General features: G+C 37.0%; 1 protein-coding gene across 9 annotated transcripts in view; it reads left to right on the top strand.

Moving 5' to 3' along the window:
* KDM6A (lysine demethylase 6A) overlaps positions 1 to 16,581 on the top strand; it is a 166,473-nt gene that overhangs the window by 52,594 nt on the left and 97,298 nt on the right. The window lies entirely within an intron of this gene.

The following is a 16,581-nucleotide window of genomic DNA, read 5'->3' as shown; positions in this document are numbered from 1 at the left end:
TAGATTAATTTCAGTATAAGTTTGGAGTATCTACCTGCAATTACTTTTTGGCGTATTAATTGGGTCTTAATGGAAGTGTTCCCCTATATGTACAACTTGTTATAAATCTAAGTGGAAATAAATATTCACACCATTTGTTGAATCGGCAGATCAATTAACTTGACACATTTTAGATTTTTATATTATCCGTTACTTCGGTTTTTCATACGTAAGCATAGATACTTGGATACGTATGAGTATTCAGAGAATCATAACCACTTGAAAGCTGCTGCACTGGCATTGGACTTGTACTAGGAAAAATGTTCTTGGGTTGCTTTTTATTTCCACAGATGCCAAATTGTTCAGAGTCCCTTTCAGTATTTTAGATAACATTCTTATGTAAGACAGGAAAAAATCCTGTTAATATAGCTGGCTTATCTGGAAGTCCATGTAGAGCTGTCAGTACTTTAAATGAAGTAAAAGTTCTTCTAGTGATATTGTCAAAAATAGCTAATGTTGTTACATTGTCACATGAAATAATTTGAAGCTCATGATCGAGGCAGAGGTGCAGGAAAGCTTATAACACAGTAGATACTTGTGTGGTCTTAAGCAGCTGTTGTCATTAAAAGTTGTGTGTAAGTGCATATTTCAAAGAGGGAGGGCCCCCTCCGGAAAGACATCAATACCATGTATATGCCGGCATTAAAGAAAAAACATTTTCTCTGTCACAGGATTTTTCAGAATGTGCTTGCAGTCCCTATGACAACTTCTCTCATTTTGGGGGCTGGAAAGGGAGAAAGGCAGAGTAAATAAAGGATTAGAAGAATGGACTGAAAAAGGTTTCTCCTGGCATATGGAGGGGAGAGGTCCAGTCAGTGGGTCCTAGGAAGATTGTCCATATTGTCTTGTAAAGCCCCTGCTCCAGCATGTTGTATGAGTGCCATTTTTACACTAAGCCATTTTGGAGTTGAAGTAGGTTTTGGGTTTGGTTGTTTGTTTGTTTGGGTATTTTTCTCCCCAGAAATAACTCCTGTATCTTAAAAATTACAACAATAAAACCATTTGTCTATTGCCAATTGTTGTCTCTACTCTTCCCATGTTAAGCATTTCAGAATAGTTTGTGACTTAAATTATTTTTTCTGGCTTTTGTTTAAATGGCTCATTATTAGAAGAATTAATAGATGGTTAGTAAATTATTTCCCCTGCATTTTCATAGAGTTCAGGGTGAAGTGTAAATGATTATATATATTTCCATAGGTGTAGAGTGTTTCAGCGTGGCTCCGAATATTACCTGTAATTAAAATAAACACAAATTCTGATTGTTTTCCAGTTCCATTTCAAGAGCATGGATGACACTAAAGTGTGTGATCTGTCCTTGACTTACAGAATGCAGTTTCTCTTTGTATGCAATATACTGATATTCTAACATACCTGTTTCTTGTGTATTTCTCAAGAGTTTTACTATGCAGAGATTATTTCAAACAATTCCAGTTGTAAGCATTGAGAGCATTGTTTGGAGCTGACAAAAGAGAATTTTTACTTCTACAAAGGAAAAACCCAAAAAACCCAATAATTTTTCTTCAAGTTGGCCTCACCTGGGAAGGGTACTGTGCCACTTCATCTCATTATGAGCTTCCTTATAAATGTGCCATCCAAAGTGGGTTATTTTCCATAATCATTTTGGAGATTTTTGTAATTTTTCTATGCAAGAAAAAGAGCCTGAAAGAGTCCAAAAACATATTCAGTTAAAAACTTTCTTGCTGAAACTGATAAAAATCACAGATGGATCATATTTCATCTTATTAACGGACGATGAAGCTAGTTGGAGTTGAAAGTGGGAAGCTGCCTGGACTCAGTCTAGAGAAAGGTCTCCCCCCTCTCCCCACAACTGAAAGGATTTCTTATTTCTTGTTATCCTTAATACCTTGTATCTGTAAGAAACTATTTAGTCAAGAACAGTAGGTTTGTGGTGTATTTTTGGTCACCCTTATAGGCTGTTTTTTTACACTTTGTAATTAACTTTTCTTCAGAGAGGTACAGATGACTTTAGAAAAAGCAGTCACATCTCTTCCTTTTACTGTTGTGGGTTTTTCTAAGATAATATATTTTTTTTTAATTAAGTTCTTGCAGGGTTAGATGTCATCAATTAAGTTGCTGGAGCTTGTGGTGGTAAAGAAAGGAAGAGAGAGAAGGGTGTGAAGAAAGGGTGGTATTTATGAGCTGTGAGGAGAGCTGTGTGAGAGTACTGAGAAACTGATGGAGAGTGCTGAATCACATGAAGGTTATTATATAAGGCAGGTTTGAAACCAGACAGGAACAGTCTTACAAACTTAGGCAGCATATCTGAAATTACTTACTGTGATGCAGTGCAAATATATGTGGTTGAAAGAAGTGTCCTGTATCATCTTTGTTTTATAAATGGAAAACTTCTAGAAGGATTGTGAGAGATTTTAGGTTGCTTTGGGTATGGCTTCCTTATGTTGTATTTTTAGTATTTGCTACTTTGGGTTTTCACTGTTGCATGGGGTTGGTAATTGAGCATTATTTTCATGCATTGTTCCTTTTATGACATTCATTCTACAATTCATCATATTTTTTCCTTTCATGAAGAAAACCATTTTACATTTACTTTTTCTTTCCCATAGATTTTTCTGGTTGTCTGAATTTCTTACCAGGTTTTGGAAAATATATTTTGAAAATATATTCTGAATGTATACTGTAGTGACAGAAGTGAAGATGAAAGGTTAGGAAGATGCTGTATTTTTGCCATTTACCAGATCAATACTCCCTCGATTCTGTTGAGATATTACTTCCTTTCAAAGAAGTAATACCTGTACGGATAGTTTTGAAAGAGCTGAGTTGCATTATGCTGCGTATTCCTGAATAGACCACTTTTGCAGTAATGTCTTTGGGCACCCACAGATCAACGTAAAATATCCCACAAAATTACTGAGTTTCTGCACTTTTTGTTCTGCGCAGGCACTGTGGTACTTTAACTCTGCATTTAAAAAAATTATTTTACTTGAAATCTTATGAAGTAAATATCTCAACTTGGATAAAAGCTGAGATAACTTAATAGAGTTCTTGTATTCACGCAGCTTTCTCAATGTTTCTTCTTCTTATGTGCCTATGCTAAAATAAATCTCCCTTCTGTGCAATGTACTTCATTCTCATTTCTTTTTAAAACTCCCCTGTGTCAACATGTTGGGGGAGGTGAGGAGGACTGTGGAGGATGAATGGATAGGAAGGGCAGTTCAGGAGAGGGAGACAACATCTAGAACTGCAGTTTGTGGATTCTGATGCTACTGAGAAAATAAAGATACCAAGTGTAAGTGTCTGCCATGGTTATCGGTTTTGACATATTCTGAGGAGGCAGGATTAGAAGCTCAGCAAGGAGTAAGATATTCCTGATTTATCCAAACATGATGGCAGATATTTGGCACCTGGAAAAAGTTATTTTAATCATCTCATGTGGTTGTATTATAATGCAGTTGATCATACTGAACTCTTTTATATAAACGTCTGGGTTCGGGTAGGGCTGTCCTAAAAATTTCAGTACATGAGTGAACTGAGTGTGTGTAAGTGTGAAACATCTGGATCTGTTGCATCGGCATGGTTGCCCAGGGCAGGGGGGACCCAGAAACCTTCCTGTACGTGTGTGGGGCTACGAGGGGTTTCGGTGCTCACTGGACTGATTCCTGGGAGGGTTTTACGGAAGAGCCTGGTTGTCCGGTACTTTGATTAGATCTCCTCTGCTTTGGTACGACACTGCTGTGGCAGCCCTTATGTGGTTTGATGATCTTGATTAAAGTATATTGTGGCCATTTGCAGGTTGGTGAGCGTTCAGATGTTGTCAGTTAGAAATTGTGTGCCAGTAGTTGTTGCAACACAGAATTTGAGTAAATAAAACTTTATTGTACGGGTATACTAGGTAGCGGCAAGCTCCCATATGCCAATTTTGTGCGGTGTTTCCATGAGCCACCTATTATTGCCATCTCTGTGGTTGGGGAATGAATATGTAGCCTTCTAGACAGGATTTTAGTCAAATGCAGGGGATTGTGGACAAGTTATGAGGAGCATGAGGACAGCACTGCCATTGTACCTTATTCTGAGTGTGTTAATCAAAGAAGTAGTATCCTGTCTGTCTTCAAGGATCTTTATAAAAAGCTGTGTTTCATTGGAGTGACAGAGGTTACACAATACTTAAACATTTCTAGCTATGTGTGTATAAGTTGGAGGATTGTCAGGGCACAGTATTTAGAAGGGCACCTAAGTGAACCTTAAAATGATAGGAGTTAGTGTGAAAATGAGTTACTCCTGTATCAAGGAAGACTACTTACCATGGACAAGGATGCTAGAACTTAGATTGAGGATGCCTTGAAAAGAAACGAAACCTCAGTTTATTCAGTTATACTCAACTGTAGTATCTCTTTATAGAGAAGTGCTGGGAGTGGATCAGTCAGAAAATCTGAATGTGCCTTGAAATGTTTGAGGAACACTTAATTAGTGAGTTATATCCTCCAGCATGAATTCAGAGATAGACTTCTTGTTAGCTTTGGCTGGAAAGCTTCCTAGCAGAAAAGTAAACCTGTCAGGCACTCTTTGTCATTGTTGTGAAAATGGTCCTAATCACCTTTCTTTTTAATAAGGATTTCATTTATGTGGTCAGGGTGAAAACATCAGAGAAGTTTAGTAAACTCCAATGGGGATTTTCAAAGACCACCTTCTGTGTTCCAGTGAATTTTAAGAATATATGGGTGCAAGTATGGTACAAAGTGAATTTACAGTTGCAAGGCTATACTCTAGAAACTGAATGGTCTAGTTTAAAAAAAAATTACATCAAAGAGGGGGGAAATAAATCCCATAGTTATATTGCAGCAAGGAAAGGTATCAGTCTAGTTCTGGTAAGCAGCTATTTGATACTCTCTGACCATGTTTACTGGGCATTAGAACTACTGTCTGAGTTCAGAAGCTTACATCAGGCCACCTTCATATTTGTCTTTTAAAATAAATGATTCTTAGAAATTTAATTTTGGCTATATGTTTGCAAATAACAAAATTTCCTCTCACATTTCTCAACTAGTCTTTATAGAACTGAGGAGAATCCAAAACCATGCAGAGGTATTAAAACCCTCCAAAAAACTAAAATTCCCTTTAGAAAGCCCAGGAAAATGCATCTGTGTATGTGCATGCTAGTCATGAAAGAGGGATGTGATCTTAGTCTGTGCTGAGTTGTTGGTTTGTTACAGAAAGTGATTTTATAATGTTCCTGGTTATGTAGACCTAAAGTGTAATTTAGTACCAGGTAATGTACTATGATGCTGCTTAATAATTAAACCTGTGTAGAAATGTTACCAGGAGTATTCTCAACCTTATGGCTAAACCACTTTTTAATTAGTAGTAAGCCTTCCCCTCCACACACACACCCCCACCCCCCCCCACTCCCCCACCCCCCATAAAAAAAGAAATAAAGTAACAAAAGGCCATGAGTATTTGTTCTTAAATGTGACCTGTTGCTTGTTTGGGTTTTTTAATGCAGCTTCTTTTAATTTCTCTACCTTTTCTCTTTTGATAGGCCAAATGCCCTTTTTTTGGTATGTTTTCTTAAAGCTATAAAATAGGAAAACAATTAGAAAAACATTAATGCTTTAATTTTGTGTGTTTCGCTGTCTCTCTTTCTCCAGACTGTAAGTCTATTTCCCCCTTCTTAAATAGCTGGACAAAAAGCAATTACTAGACATACTGATAACAGCAAATAAGAGAACGTTTTGCACTTTAGAGGATCTGTTATAAGACAGCAATTTTCCACTTCATTGACTCACAACTGTTTTATTTTCTGCAGTAACCTCAAAATACCAAGTAGTGTGTTTAGACAGAATTCATCAAAACTTCCATTATTTTTTTTTTAATTAGATAGAAATGCTTAATTTAATTGAAACAGTACAGTGGTATAGGATCAGTAGAAATTGCTGGAGCAGACACCTTCCTGAAACGAAAGTTGGAGAAGGTAGTAGAATGACTTGTGAACACTGCTTTTTGTTCAAGACCTTAGTTTTTTGGAACTTCTTTTTAAGAGAGTAGGTATCCCATATAAGGAAACAGATTTCCCCATAAGAGTCCTCAGAGAACAAAATTTTAAAATGACACAATAAGCCTTTACTATAAATTATTGCCACGTAGCAACACAGGGCATGTACAGGAAAAGCAGACAGAAACAGTCCCTTTTATCAGAGGAGACTTAATCAGAGAAGCATTCAGACAACTTGATCAGGAAAGCAAGTTTCAAAAATTGTTAGTGAAATTTGCTGAGATCAGGAGTATTATAGAAAGAGTTGGGAGTTACAGTAGGTGACCTAAAGACGGGTAAAGTGAAAACCTGCAATTCAGAATATATTTGCAAAATAAATCAAAGTGACAGGGCAGGAATGGAATAAATAGGAATTTCAGAGAAAATGGAGAATCAGAAGGTGAAAAGTAAAACCAGAAATTGAATAATGATTCAGCAGCTCTAGAAGGCATCAAGAAGGGAGGCATTAATAATACCTTCTGCATGCTCTTTACTTCTGTCTGAAGATATAATGGTCGCCAGCGCAGCACATGGGATTCTGTACCATCTCTCACTTTTGACTAAAACAACAGTTTCTAGATTGCAGTCCTTTCACTAGAAGGATTCTGACAAAGACATTCTGGGTCATACTCTGAGAAGGAATGAAACATAACTGTTTCACCACCTACTGTAGACTAAGAGGGAGAAGGAAGCATGATATAATTATGTGTTATGGAACAGCAAATACAAAATAGAGATAAGTTTGAAACGAATGTCCTGATTTTTAAATACTGAAGGCAGTAGGTCATTGTAATGGAGATAAAAAGCATTTTTATGGGATATAATGGGGTAAGCATTTTCAGGAGACTGTGTTGTGGAAAACAATCTGGAAATACAGTCTGAGTCTGATACAGCATGATAACATGGGATGGCAAACTATTATGTCCAGAAAAAGAATATAAGAAAAGTGAGGGAGAAGGCTGAGGAGAGAAAAAACTGTAAGACCAAGTGAGACTGAACAAGTAATAATATAAGGAAGAGGAAAATGTGGCTAGAGGAGGAATCGCAGGGATTGGGGGAAGGAAAATTGTAGTCCTGCTGAGAATTCGAATGTAAAGAAAATGAGAGAAGTAGACACATACTTCAAGGCTAAGAGCATATGGGAGAAGGGAGGAAGGTAGGAAGGTATATATATAATAATATATATTATTATATTGGATTGTGGGAGGTCTGAAATGAGACTTTTGCCAGCTTTCTTGCCAACAGCAACCTCTGTGTCATAAATTCACCAGGCATAGTTGAAGAGAGAAAAAAAATTCAGGGAAGACGGTAACTGTTCAGGTGAGGAGCACAGTATCACTCTCCATCAAAGGACCAGGATGACTTCTGTTTTGAGGAAGGCAGAAGAACATAGAGTGAGAAGCACTGAGGATCACCTGGGGAGTGAAATAAGAAGATAATAAAAATTTGGTGTGCTTAGAGTGAGTGGAGGAAATTACAGCTAATAAAAATGAACTTTCTGTCCTGAACTTGCTGGAGAGTCCATGGTAAGGGGAGGATTGAGTTAAGATGACAGAAACTCCTGCCTTACTAATTAAACTGTGAAGATTTGTAATATATTTAGCTGTTACTGCTACTGGTGATAACAGTTTTCTGTCACAAAAGAAAGGGTTTTACAGGAAAGCAAACAAAGGATTGAGCAATTAATTGCACAGTCTTTTACTAAGTTGCTGATGAAAAATACTGGAGGACATACTTTCCATAATATTTAAATTTTGGGGGTGCAGTGGGTAAGGGTGATTAATTCTATCGGTGAAAACTTTACGCTTTGATCCTAAGATATACTGGCAAAACAAAGAGGGGCAAAACAAGTGAATACAACATTTCCAAAGGTTATTTTAAAGAAAACTTAGTAAAAAAACTACACCAAAGCCCATAGCAAGCAGTACATGTTTCTCCAAAGGTTTTTAAAGGTTATTAATACATTTAGATCATGAACTTGTCCCTTCCTTGTGTCAAGATGGATAGAAATTGCATTTGAGAAGATATTTGAAAAGCTAGAGAAGTTGTTAAAAGAAGACGACCTAAGAGAAATTGAGGATGAAGACTGCTAAATTGAAGGGCTAAATTAGAGTTGTGCACAATATAATTTCTGTATCGGAACACTTGGTAGCTTTGGTAACACTGTAAATGAGGTTATTTCAGTATCCCATAGGTGTGATCAGTTAGCGTGATTACTCAGTGATGTTTAAAAAAGTGGGATTCTTAAATGCAACCTATGTTTATGATGACTAATTAGAATTCTGTCTTCTAAGGGTAAAAGAATTATGTGTACACTTTCAAAATATTTCAGAGAAAATTATTAATAAATAAACTCTGGAATGCTGGATTGTGTTACCAATAACACTTGGTCATCTATAAGATAGACAAATAATAGAGCAAATGGATAACTGTATTTGAGTTTCATAAAAAGATCTTTTAATATTGGATGCTAAAAATAAATTATATTTTGTGTAAATCAGTAAAGCAGACAGATTGAGAGAAGTACACATTTTTTTCCTAAAATGTGTTGTTAAATTAATGCCACCTAGAAAGATTAAGGAGAAAATGTGTTATATTTCATGCTGTTAATTAGAGTAAAGCACAGCTGATCCCTAGTTTAGAAAAGAGGATACATTTGTCCAGATATTTCTCAAAGGATAATAAATCTTAGAGGAGTTACAGTTCTGGATTTTGTGTATTCTGGAGGATGGGTGTGTGCCTAAACTTCTGTCCCTCTGTTGGCTGAAACACAGAGAATTCTTAACTAGTTCCATGACAGAGGAAGAAGCACTGTTTTTTTACTGTTAATGCAGACAAATAATGCAGCATGTCCAATTTTGTGTACAGTAAAATTGTACAAGGTTCTCATAATTAAGTCTATTATTAGATGATTTATCTAAGGAAATTATGACACGAGGCCATATTCACTCCTCTTAAAAAGAATCAAGAGTAGGTGTAAAATCGTAAAAAGAATGAGGCTGACCAATTTAACTAATACATTTTGGCATGTTGCCTTTGACCTCCAGGTAAATTTTATAAATTGCCTCTTCTTTAATGCCTCTTTCTATTAACTGTTGCCATACAAAACAAAGGAACCCTCCTCTGCACATATAGACCATGTACCTGTTCGGGACACAAGAAGTATTAGGTCTTTTTGGGGAGCATGGATGTTACTGTTTGATTAGCAATACTTGGCATTTGCACTAAATTAGAAAAAAAGTTTTTATTTCCATGTCTGCAGTTCTGATTTTTTTTTTGCATGTATATTCATTCATTAAGCCACTCATCCCTTCTAATCAGTGGACTTATGAGACCTCAAAACTGGCAAATCTGTAACGTATGTAGAATGTTAATGGTAAAAGAGGAATGAATGTGCTTTGGGGAGAAGCTTTGCTTGGGTCAGAAGAAGGAGAAGACAAGACAGAATCTCAAAGGAAACATTCCCCCCTCATCCTAGATATGGTATCTGTTTCCAAACAATATTCATAACATTTTCTGATGGTGATGCTTTAGGCTGGAAATCCAGCAGGAATGTTGTTCTTGTCTCTCTCTGGAAGTCCAAATACCCTGGGTGGAAATAACATAAGTATCATCAGGATTGATGGAAAAGTCTCTTCAGAAAAGCTTTTTATGCATGTTGAATTCTCCTGCTGCAGAAGTTCCCTTTGTGCAGAATAAAAAACTGTCATGCTTCATCTCCTAGTACTTAGAATAATAGCATGCTTCCTTTCTTCAGTCCCTATGATGAGAATGTAGGGTGCTAAAATATGAGACATGCTGAAGTGTGGCAGTGGAGAAACTAATCAATTCGGATTGTTTGAGGAGAGATGTAGTTAGCTGAGTTGAACAGTTCTGACTTGAATGGAGAACACATCTTCAGTAGGCAAGAATATTATTTGAATGTTGATAATAACTGCATGACCAAATGTTTATTTTTCTAAACATAAACAACTATATTGACAATGGATGTGATGCTTTTTCACAAGTAGTCTGTTGTTAGCAGAAGCCACAGTCATGGTACAATTACTTCATACTCCATATGATTGCTGTTTCTTTGCATGGAAAAGGTTAAAACAAAACACATCTCCCTGTTTTTCTTGTTTGTAGATTCCTGTTTGATCATAAGCTATAAGTAGATACTGTGTATCATAAGAGTGACACTTCTTCAGAAATGAGTCTTTTACATTTTAAGGTCTTTCCTCTAAAAGGTGAAATACTGGTTTAGTTTTAGAAATGAAATTTGCAAAATTTTTGGAGTGTTTGAATTTGCTCTCTCCAGAACTGACGTTTCAGCTCTAGTTTTTAAAATACTCGTTCAAGCATACACCTAATTAATGTGTTCTGCTGCATTGTTTCCTCCTTTTCCCAGGGATACAGAATCAGTCTTTTCTGTGTGATGGGGGTGGGTGGGTGGGGGAGGAGTGGCTGAAGTGTGAGTGGACCTAGTACAAATAGATGGAGAAGGTAGCAGGTGGGAGGATTGGGAGACATAGAGCTTGGGGTCTCTTTCTTAAAGATCCGACAAGTAGCTCATGTGAGGCTAGCAAGCTCATGCTTTGAAGAAAAGGCAAACCATTTAAAATGTTTTGAGAGCAGTGTTTGAGTGTGATTGTGCTCTGCTCTTTGAAGCACCCTCACAAGGATGAGTATTTAGAGGAGAAACAGAAATACGTTTACTTGCATAAAGCTGTGGCAAGAAGTAATCCCTGGTGTCTGCTTGCTTTTGTGGAGTCCATCAAGTGAGATCAGTGCTGAAACCACTGAGTGCTCTCCTTGAAGGAAAGCCCAGATGCTGAAAGAATACTGGAGATTCAAATACTAAAGCATACTAACAGCAAACAAGCAAAACCTTTGAGCTTAGATAATTTCAAGCAGGAGCATTTCTAAATACATGCTGAGAAGGTCTTGCAGCTACCTAGAGAGCTTGTAGCTACTCATCTGTTTCTGTGTAGCTTGCAAATTAGTAGTAAGTAGATAGTGAATTATCAGTATTCAGAAGAACCTGGGAAAATATAAGCCTGTTACTCTCAGCCACTTCTCTGGGCTCCTATATTTGAATTATTTGGCACTAATCGCTAAGTCACTGTGCAGTATCATTTTGTTTTGTACAAGTTATCCATCCCAACTTCTGAGGGATAACTTATAACTTTTATTTCTTACGCTGTGTCATTTATCTCATTTCTTTTGGCAGAGGAATGGGACTGATGAGAGATCCAGCATCTCGGATATTGGAGAAATAATAATCGGTTAGGAATCTTTCACCCTGTTTTCTTCTTTCCCAGCCTAGTCTTTGTTCTGCAAGGCCAAAAGTTCCTCAATTAAATTTTATCTGCTATTACCAGCCAAAATAAATGTAGCTATTTTTCCTGGTTTCCTCATTGAGTCTTTCTTTCTGGATTAGGTTTTTACTTAGTGTTTTTCTTATTGCAGGCATTGTTCTAGCCTCTTCCTTCTGAATTCTCAGGGTTATCAGAAAAATAGCAATAAAATTGTATTACCACACAACATACTACATTGATGCTGTCTAATGTGCCTTCTAAAAGTATTTCAGGTATTGTTTTTGTCTCCTCCCAAAGAGGATTGAGATCCATTTAATGCATTTATTTACATGTCAGACACAGATCCATTCCCAGCTATCTTAATGATGTAATCAGAACTTAGTGAACTTTTTCTGAAAACAAGTAAACTGAAAAATCTGATTCCAGTCATATTAGCTTGAACTTTGTTTTAGGAAAGCAAAGATGATGATAAACTGGTAATCATTTCAAATGACTCTTTCATTATAGCTAAGGGATGAAAACCCACGCTGGGGATAGAGAAGGAGGAATCACTTTAAACAAGACTAGGGCTGATGGTGACGTTTTCTGTGTTTTCTGTTATGTTGTCAACTGCTGCAGGAAATTCATGCTTACTGCATCTTCCAGAAGTTTTCATGTTACTGGTTGGATAGAAAGTTGCATCAGTTTTGCAGAATGCTGCAGACTCGCAAGGTTTTAATGGTTTCAAAAAGCAGCTAAGCAAATTCAGGGAAGAAAGATCCATTAAGAGCAATTAAATATGAAGACATTTTGTCTGGCTTTAGAAGCCTCTGAACCACAAATCACTGGAGGTTGGGAGGGGTATTCTTGGGAGGGGAAGGCTTAAAATAGTGATAAAGTTACTCTTAGCAGTAACTTCAGCTGCAACATTTTAAAAGTTAAATGTTACTGCTGAATTGTACCATAGCCTGCCCCTTCCCTCCAGGATCACCTACTCGGAATTATGTTTCCATTTAGTGACATAGTCTTTACCTTTCAGAGAGGAAGGATGGTTTTCTCATTTAATGCCATCACTGGATGTTGTGGAGAGCAGAATTACCCCGTGGAGCTATACAAGAATTTCAGTATGCTTTATCCTGTTCTCTCTCTCCGAAATCCATAAAAATATAATAACATAAATGAAATCGTCCATCTAGTTCATAATGGAGCATTATAACCCTGTCTCAATTCTGTTTCTGATCTCAAAATCTAGGCAAACAGAGCCCTCTATCTGTCTGAAACTTGTAAATAAGTTCTGAAGAAAGGCTTGTCTTGAAGGCACTTCTGCTTCACTCAGACAATATGTCTTTCAGAGGAATGTCAGCCTTTTTCTTTCCTAAGCTTTCTTGCCTGGGCATTAATGTCAAACAAATTCCTTGGGAGTCTCTCCTCAATCATGATGGCTGTTACGCTGACTTTTATAGAAAGAGAACGTGTAGGTATTCCTTGCTGGTGAATTCTTCTGACCTGGACTGGGTAAAGAAAAAACTGAAGGAAACAGATGATGAATGTCACTGCTGAGTTCAAGACAAACCCAGATGAGTGATGCCACAGGAAGGCAACTAGTCTTGAACGGAGAATGAATATTAAGTGCTGCCTTGTAAAAATAATACAAAATAAAAATGGCTCTAAAGGAACACAGTTGATATTTCGGATTTTTTAAAATGCTCCTGTTCAATTGTTTTGCTAATTCTGATACTTTATGTAGACATGTAACTCCAAATTCGTGTGGCATCTTTCTGTGTTATCTTGATTCTTATCTTTTCCTGGGATTCTAGTTTTGGTAATACAGTCTCACAGCCTGTACATACAAACTGTGAGATGTTGTATGTGTTCTGAGATACTTTGATTATTCAAGTTCAGGGAGCTCGTACCAGAGGTAGGACTTTGCATTGTTATTTGGCTGGAGCACAGTGAATCACTGAGGTATTGGAGCACTGTCTTCAAACACTGCTCCTTTCCATGGTAACTCATCTGTTCTGGCTGTGAAAAGAACGTGCTTGACAGTTCTGTAATTATTGGGAAGAATGCAATCTGCCATGTTGACAAAGGATTACTTTGTCATAAGTAGAACAAAGTTTCCTGTCTCTGTGCCGTGTCAGTCAAGTGTGAGATGAACAGCAGTTCATTGGCCTGGGTTATCAAACTGATCTAAATCAAGAAGTGTGAGTGGCCATGTGTAAGAAGACCTAAGACATGGATATCGTAAAGCCAAGTTACTCAAAATTCTTGGTATAGAAACTCCCACTTAATTTAAATGCAAGTGAATAAAGTAGGATTTTCCATTTTATTCCTTTCATCCCATGCATGTTGCACAGACAGCAGAGTTCTCTCAGGGGTTTTGGGAGTGCTGAAACAGATTGTCAGCCTGAGGATTCTCTTTGTTTTACTGAAGAGGATCTGAATTTTAGGCCTGAAAAGTATTTACTGGAGGCCAGTCACACAGTGAATGCACTACAAAGGTTTAAAAATGATTGAGAGTCATAGCTATCATGCTGTGAAATCTTAAGAGAAATTGAGAAGTAGAGTATATCGACCAGTTGATACAGAATCAGATATTGAATTGCCACATTAAACAAATATAATCTGGACTTCCTAAAGCACATCCTAAAGTGAATGTGTTTGTGTTTAAGAAAAGGATCAAATGTAATGTCAAAGGCATGTTAAAGAGAGGGACGTGTTCTGCAAAACTTCTTACCTTATGTGCTTCCACAAGGCACCAAGCACAAATTAGACTTTCCAGAAAATGAATTCATATTCTCCCCTTTTCACTGACATTGATTGTGAAGAGACCTTCTCATCCTCCCTGCCTGTCATATTCCCTGTCTGTCAGAGCAGGCCTTCAATGGCCTTGGGGTCTCCTAAGGAGTAGATTTTATTTCTTTTCTTTTTAAATGTCGGGAGTTCTGCTTAGCAGACCAGTACTTAAGTACTCTTAATTAATTCACGTAATCTTCCCATGTTAGTATTCATTCTCCTGTACATTTGAGAGTTGGGTTTCTTTGGTTAAGCAAAGTACTGTAAAGAGTATTGATACTTTCAAGGTGGGATATTTATGCCTGCTCACTTGGAGACCTGTTAGGTGACGGCAAGGTGATCATTGCAGGTTTATGAAGCTGCCCACATCATTGTCTTCATGCCTTAGAACTATCTTTGTGTTTCTCTGGGTGTAATTTACTTAATTTTTGATAGCCGCACTTAAAGAATGATCCTCTTCCTGGAAATTCCATTGCAATAGGTAACTGGACCTTAAGACTATGTGTAAGAAAGCTGTAAAGTCTTTTTTGAAAAGGTTACTTTAAATAAGAAGGTAGAGAGATCTGGATTATGCTGGAAAGGAGTTGCATTTTCAGAAAAGATGGGAAGTAGCATACAGGATGTAAGTTTAAGCAGTCCTTAATGTTCTCTGAAGTGATCAAAAATTGTTGTTATTTGTGTTGTGAGGGGGGAAAACCCCACATCTTTGATCTAGGAAAATAATTCTGAATTGAAGTACATTAGACAGTGTCATATGGAAGAGTTGTAAATGTGGGGCTAGTTTTAAATACTTTTAGCAATTTTTAGTGATTTTAATAATTTAATGATTTTAATGATTTGAAGTGAAAGTGAGTATATTCTAAAATAGAAGATAAATTTTGTATGTTGAACAGTAGAAATTTGGAAGTGCAAAAAAGATTATGGAGAATTAAGATAGCAGGTAGAATTTCATATGGTATGTTGAGAATGGAAGTATTTGAAACTATTTGTATCCACCATCTCATGTATACATAGTTGGTGGTGTACAGAAAATTGACCTGAGTATCAGAAAAAGTAAAAAGTATGAAGAGAAAGTTAGAAGCCCAAACAATGTTTAGTTCAATAAAGAACAACATAGAAGCCTATACTGGAAAGCATGGTCTTATATAAAAGATAAGTTTAGTTCAACTTAGTATTTTGCTAGAATCTGGTCACCATCCCCTCAAACGCAAAGCAGCAGAATGAAATTTCACATAGCTGATAAAAGCATATCCAAAAACTGTTTGCAGAGGAGACAGACAGGAGGGAGGATGAATCAACACATACCACATGTATGGGTTAGAAAGGGATTCTGCTGACTCTTAATACAAAAGTGAGGGGGTATCCACTCACACTGAGGAGCAGCAATTATAATGTACAATTAATTCATGGAACTCAGCTTAGCAAGGTATCTTTAAATAAGAGCTCCCTAGAGACTTGCAAAAGGATGACAAATGAACAGAGGAGGAGAAAATCCCCATGCTATGGTGTTGGTTAATTGGCCCTCTTCTGTCCTCTCCACCCTCCTCCTTCAGGCTATCAGCTAACTGCATAAGCAACAGAGTTTAGGAATAAGCTGCCCCAGAGGAAAAGATGTTCAAATTACCAACTTTGAGAGGTTTCTTGTAACCTTTCCTTGTAAGATGAGGTGATAGTCAGAACAGAGGAGAGACTAGTGGATTTAAAAATGTTCAGGTTCCTCATTCAGAACAGTTGTGATGTTTCCATTTGCAGTTTTTCTGAGTAAATATTTCAGAAGTTAAACTGTTGATGGAAGCAATTAAGTAACATCAGGTACAGCGACAGTGATAGAATAAGAAGGATTAGTGAGGGAAAGCAAGCTGAGCTCAGGAGCAGATGAAGAAAGCTACGTAGAGCAGTGCAGAATTAGCAGAGGAGATGGTGGAGAGTGAAAGAAGTGTCCTATCATTTGGCTTGGTTTGTTGTTTTTTTTTTCTTTGTTTGTTTTGCCTTTAGAAATTGAAACCTCTTTAACTCACTGGTATATATACTCACAGAGTGGGCTGAAAATTTACTGATGTACAGTTTTCTGTTAAGAAATTATGATTTGATGGAATTGAAATGTTCTGTGGGAATGGTTGGTGGGCTGCCCAGCTGCTTTGCTTTGCTCTTGGCTGCTGGCCATCTTGTCTGCTCCCCCAGCTGCCTGTCATGTGGGCCTGCTGCCTTGTCTGTTGTACCCTATTTTAAGTATTTGTACATTTTAACAAATAAAACAGCAAATCATCAATTAGAACACCAATTAGCGATTGCTACTAAACCATCTACAGTCTTAATTGGAAAATCATTTTCAGTGATAATTGATCAATATCTAACTAGCAACCATTAATGCATGATCTTGCATTTCAATACCTAAAACAAATAAACCTTTAAAAAATTAACACATTCTAATTTATTTATATTTATAAAAACACATAAAAT

This window comes from Phalacrocorax carbo, chromosome 1 (assembly GCF_963921805.1).
Source record: "Phalacrocorax carbo chromosome 1, bPhaCar2.1, whole genome shotgun sequence".
Taxonomy (NCBI): domain Eukaryota; kingdom Metazoa; phylum Chordata; class Aves; order Suliformes; family Phalacrocoracidae; genus Phalacrocorax; species Phalacrocorax carbo.
The sequence above is the reverse complement of the archived record's forward strand: the minus strand, read 5'-3'. Positions and strand labels throughout refer to the sequence as shown.